We start from the raw sequence: 6,331 nt of genomic DNA on the forward strand, positions 1-6,331 counted from the left end.
GTTGGTCAGCTAGCGTGATTGTGTGATGTTCATGAGCTCTTTTTCTGTTTTATATTTTACTTCACATGAAACAGGGCTTGCAAAAATTAGCAACTGAGGTCGACTGTCATAACAGTTAGCTTCTATGCTAGCAGGAAAGGGAGTTTGTAGGTTAAAAAAAATATATCACCTTAGCAAAGGATGACTACCAATGTTTCGACCTGGCTACGTTTAGCAACCTGAATCCTACAAGCTGCTACGCAACGCCTGTGGAAATTAAAACCACACAGGAGCATCTGCTTTCACTGCGTTGCCGGTAACACATCATACACACACACACACACACACACACACACACACACACACACTTCAACACTCTTGATATTTCTGCATTTAGAGAGTTTTATCACTTATTAGCATTTTATTTAATTAGCTATCAACAAATATAGGCAGGAACAGAAAAGTGAGTCCTATAATAGAAATATCAGCCATAACAGCTTTAAAAAACAAACAACAACAAAAAAAAACAGCTTAGATCTGGAATTCGCACAATTCCAGGTAGTATTTACCTCAAAATGCTAATGTTGTTACTAATAGCTAAAGGGTAATGATGGCCCAGTTAGCATAACATAACATTTATCTGAAAATGATTTTGTATACTTATTCTACACGTATTCACGGATCATATATTTATTATATGAATGATATTCTGTTTAGCAAATTCTCTATTTACATCCTGTGATTAGCCGCTAAGTCTTGCATACATGTGATCTGCAGACACAGTGACCACGGAAACGACACGAATCCATTCAGAACACTGACATTTACCTCAGATGTGTTGGTAAATTATTACGAAAAGCCTCAGAACCACTAACAATAAATCACACTAACTGATCTCCGCTAGCTAGGCAAGTTAGCATTTTCGTTTTCGTTTTGAAAGAATGGATTTGAGTGAGAGTCAGGTTGCAAATCAATTTCTTGTGTAAAAAAAATCAAGCGTAAACTTTTATAGGTTATTCATTAACATGGAGACAGATGTACATCTTTAACATCCCTTTGTCCCCTAATTTAGCTTGTATGCTAACCGCTAATTAGCTGATTAGCTAGTGTATGAAGGTTTATACTTTTATTCTGTATTGCTAGGTGATTGTAATAAAGGAAAGACCATTTTATGCTAAATTATCTGGTGAGGTAGCCATGTTAGCATCTTTAGAAAGTATTGTTTATTGTGTTTGACTCATGTGTTTTGATATTGGACATTTAACTAAAACAATAGATTATATTATTATAATGATATACAGAAATATAGCCTATACTTATGCTAACTCTCTCACATGTGCTCTTCAACTTTGATAAAATCCTTCAGCCAAATAATTTTACATACCAAATTTTTTATTTTATATTACACACTGCCTTTGGCTAACACACACACACACACACACACACACACACACACACCTCATTATGTTGCTATGCTGAGCAGGCTTGTGGTGCTCATTAGCGTGGTCATGCTAAAGCAGAGCAAACGAAAGAGAGAGAGAGAGAGAGAGAGAGAGAGAGAGAGAGAGATTAAGGAAAGGAATAGAATGAAAGATAAGAAAGAGGGACAAATGCGGAGAAACAGAATATGAAAGGACGGAGAGACGAGGAGACGGATGTAAGAACATCTGCTCCTATGTCACATTAATGCGGACTCACACTCCTCCATCCCCCTATCCTTACAGACCTGTAGCACACACACACACACACACACACACACACACACACACATACACATCAGGGGGTCTGTGTTCATTTTCTCACATTCAAACTGCTGCGCTATTGTGTGTCTAAACACACACACACACACACACACACACACACACACACACACACACACACTCTCAGAGAGAGAGAAAGAGAGAGAGAGAGATGATACTATTCCCTAGAAGAGGTGTGGTGTGTGTGTGAGTGTGTGTTATAGTGTATACATGCTACACTATACACTCGCCGTCCACTTTATTAGGAACACCTGTACACCTACTCATTAATGCAGTTATCTAATCAGCCAATCACGCGGCAGCAGCACAACGCATAAAATCATGCAGTTGCAGGTCAAGAGCTTCAGGTAATGTTCACATCAAACGTCAGAATGAAGAAAAGGTGTGTTCGCTAACGTGTGACTTTAACCGTGGCATTTCACAAACTGCTGATCTCCTGGGATTTTCCCACAACAGAAACCACTGAGTGACAGTTCTGAGACAGAAACACCTTGCTGATAAGAGAGATCAGAGGAAAATGGCCAGATTGGTTCGAGCTCCCAGGAAGGATATAGTAACTCGTATAATACAGACGTGGTGAGCAGAAAAGCATCTCAGACCGCACCAAACATCAAACCTTGAGGCGGAACAGCAGAAGACCACGTCGGGTTCCTCTCCTGTCAGCCGGGAACAGGAACCCGAGGCTCTCATGGGCACAGGCTCACCCACACTGGACTGATGAGGACTGGAAAAAGATCAGATGTTCAATCTTCAATCGTCACGACAACCCTGTCACAGTGGCTGAGATCTCAGAGACTCCATTTTGATGTTTAATGGTAACGTTACCTTTACCTGAAGCTCTTCACCTGTGTCTGCATGATTTGTTTCATGAATTGTGCCTCTGACACATGATTGGCTGATCAGATAAGTGCATGCATGACCAGGTGTACAGGTGTTCCTATTTAAGTGGACAGTGAGTGAGTGTGTATGTGCGTGTGCGTGTGCATGTGATATACTGTTCATTTTTGCGAAGGGGGATTTTGATAATGGATCTGCTCCCATTCACAGGGATCGAGGATAATGACTCCGCCCCCACACAGGGACTGAGGATGTTGACTCCGCCCCCATCCACAGGGTACGAGGGCTCGCTAAATGGTTTGATGAGGATGAAAATGATATAAATCACATGCTATGGCCTTTACATTCAGCACATCTCAACCTAATTGAACACACACACACACACACACACGCACACACACGCACACACACACACGCACACACAGCTGAGTGGTGTGTTAGACACCACCTGAGGGAAGATCTTTAGAAAATTGGTTCTCCATCACTCCAGTACAGTTCCACCATGTTGGGATTTTCTTTCATTTGTCGCCTATGTGTGTGTGTGTGTGTGTGTGTGTGTGTGTGTGTGTGTGTGTGTGTGTGTGTGTGCGTTGTCCTGCGCTTGCGCTAACTTGACACAGGGAGAAAAAAAATCAATCATCAAAATGGAGTCGGGTCGGTGAAAGGCCCAAACTCAGGAGCACCGGGTTAACAAAGAGCTCCATCTCTCCTCCGTTAGCCTCCCTTCATCCGTCCGTGTGTGTGTGTGTGTGTGTGTGTGCGTGTGTGTGTGTGTGTGTGTGTGTGCGTGTGTGCGTGCGTGTGTGTATCCACCCATCCATCTATCTATTTATCCTTTTCTTCATATGTGATGCATATAACCAGGAGAGAGCATCCTGGTCAAACACACACACACACACACCTCAATGTTCCCTAAAATAGCAGTGCTTCTTTTTGTGTAGGCGCTGCAGCTGCTTCCATTCTATGATGGCTAACGCTAACACACACACACACACACACACACACACACCATTTCTCCCCCACCAACAGAGGGCCTTTATGTTGCTGGATGAGGCAGCAGTCGTGGTACTGAGAGAAAGATAACACACGGCTCTGTCTTCCCCTGTGACTGACACACACACACACACACACACACACACACACACACACACACACATACAACTCGATGCATCAACACAGCTGCCCCTTCCATCCATCCATCTTTTCTTCTCTTCATCCAGGCCAGACGCTGGGACAAATAAAAGGTATAAATATGAAGCAGCCCCCTCTTCCTCCTCATACCTCCTCCCTTTCTCTCTCTCTCTGTATCTCTCTCTCTCTCTCTCTCTCTCTCTCTCTGTGTCTCTCTCTCTGTGTGTCTCTCTCTCTGTGTCTCTCTCTCGGTGTGTGTCTCTCTCTCTGTATCTCTCTCTCTCTGTGTGTCTCTCTCGGTGTGTCTCTCTCTCCCTCTCCCCATCTCTCCCTCCCTCTCGTTCTTCATCCACATCTGACAGAAGAGAGCAGGAGGAAAAAACCAGCAGCTTCTTACCCGAAACATGTCCTGACGTTCTCAGCCTGAGTGTGTGTGTGCCTCCGTGTGTGTCGTGCGCTCATCCTCGGCCCGGTGCGCACCGTGTGTGTGTGTGTGTGTGTGTGTGTGTGTGTGTGTGTGTGTGTGTGTATTCCTATGACACACAGCTCGGCTCCATTCTCTCGTCAGACCGGTTCTTGACCTCTTAAAGCTGCACTGGCTCTCTCCTGCTCCACTGGCTGCTTGCTGTTCCCTAGCTCGTGATGTCACATGCTCCTCACGTTCTCATTGGCCGAGAGGCCACATACTAATGAGGGCAGCTGCTGGAGGGGAGGGCCGGCGAGGGAGGAGGCCCGCTGGAGTTGATCTGCTGGTTTACACAGAAGGAAGGAAGGGAAAGAAAGAAAGAAAGAAAGAAAGAAAGAAAGATGTCAGAGAGGGCTTACAGATGAAAGAATAATGGAAAAGAAGATCTCAGGGAGGATGGAAAGATGGACGTATGGACAGACAGAAGGACGAGAGAAGAAAGAAAGAAAGAAAGAAATCAGGAAGGATGGAAAGAGGGATGGATAGACAGACAGAAGGACAAAAAGAATAAATAAATAAATAAATAAAGAAGGTCTGATGGAAAGAGGGATGGACGGACAGGTGAATGAACAGTAAGAGTAAAATGAGAATGTAGAAAATAAGAAGCTTGTAAGTGTAAATGCAGGTCATTGCAAAAGTTAGTATCCCCGCTTAATGTTGTTTTATTCAGCTGGTAAACTTGGATGGATTAAAAATGACCACAGCAGTGCATTACGGTTAACATCTCTAATATCTAATACACTAATATCTGATATACAGGAAACAGGAAAAACTCTTTATTCTTCTTCCTGTCCTCTGATTTGTGACTCACTTCAGGCCTTAAATCCATCCGGAGTCTCGGAATTTCACTGCAGGCGGTGACGTGAACCCAAAACCCTGCTGCTGTTGGCCCTAATTTGCCTATGATGTCATCTTTTTCCCTCTCGCTCACCTGTGATTGGCTGCTGGCTGCAGCATCTGCCGTGATGTTGAGGTGAGAGGGAGGAAGAAGACGAGGAAGAACCCGAACCCGAACCCGAACCGAACCCATCATTCAGTCCACGGAGAGATGACACTAGGAGGAAAAGAAAGAAGAAATCAGACTTCCTGTTCATGAGCCAGCAGTGTGGTGCTTCCTGTTTCCCAGCTCCTGATTTAACACTGTGCCACTTTTACTAAAAAATTAAAGTGTTTCTTTAAAATTATTTTAAAAATTCATTACTCAAGAATAATTCATAAAATAATACGACCGAAGCAATGAAACAACAATCAGTGCGACACTAAAATACAAACTCGAAAACAAAACTAAACGATGGATATAAATGGACCACATCAAAGCGAATAACGCAATAAACAACTAAAAGACAGATCGAATGAAACTAAAGACACGCACGCAAAGGGAAAGTGAAAACGGATGGTAACTAATGAATAAATAAAACTATGAATATTTCAAACTGTGGAATGAAATATCAAACCAACTTTTCACAAAACAGAGATAATAACTGAATAAATTATGATCATTATATTATAATTGTTTTTCCCTTAAACACTGACCTTATTATTAATAATATAAATATAAATACAGCGTGTTTCGTTAATATTTTATCCTCCTCCAAGACGTTAGTATTGTTCCGGGTCTCGCCGCATTACGGAGCGTTTATAACTGTAGTATTACAGCTGTGTGTCGTTATTCCGCTCGAACATACAGCTGAAACCTCATGACTGCTGACGCGTAATGAAATAAAACGTTTAAAAATGAAATGTGCCGTGAACAGGAAGTGGAGTTTCAGTATCTCTGATTACACTGAGCTCACTGAGACAGAGGCCTATTGTGTGTGTGTGGGGGGTATATATATATATATATATAAATATATATATAAAACAGGCATTACACACACACACATACACACACACACACACACACACACCTCATAATGCATTGCCGCTATGTATTATGTGGCTTCTCTGGAAGTTTCTCTGAAAAGTTTATGTTCTACACACACACACATACACACACACACACACACATACACACACACACACGCACGCACATACACACACACACACACACACACACATACACACACACACACACATACACACACACGCACATACACAAACACACACACGCACACACATACACATACACACACGCACACACACACACATACACACATGC

At 42.7% G+C, this 6,331-nt stretch overlaps 1 protein-coding gene across 5 annotated transcripts in view; it reads right to left on the reverse strand.

The window, feature by feature from the left end:
* Positions 1–4,279, reverse strand: part of LOC108260344 (serine/threonine-protein kinase PAK 3) — a 34,786-nt gene extending 30,507 nt beyond the window's left edge. For 2 of the 5 annotated variants that reach the window (XM_053676941.1, XM_053676938.1), the window contains exon 1: positions 4,105–4,278. The gene's annotated coding sequence lies outside the window, so the exon portion shown is untranslated. Of the gene's footprint in view, positions 1–4,104 lie in introns of all 5 variants that reach the window. The other 3 variants (XM_053676942.1, XM_053676940.1, XM_053676939.1) reach the window with 2 other exon arrangements.
* Positions 4,280–6,331: the final 2,052 nt, after the last annotated feature.

The sequence above is a fragment of the Ictalurus punctatus genome, chromosome 28 (genome assembly GCF_001660625.3).
Source record: "Ictalurus punctatus breed USDA103 chromosome 28, Coco_2.0, whole genome shotgun sequence".
NCBI lineage: Eukaryota > Metazoa > Chordata > Actinopteri > Siluriformes > Ictaluridae > Ictalurus > Ictalurus punctatus.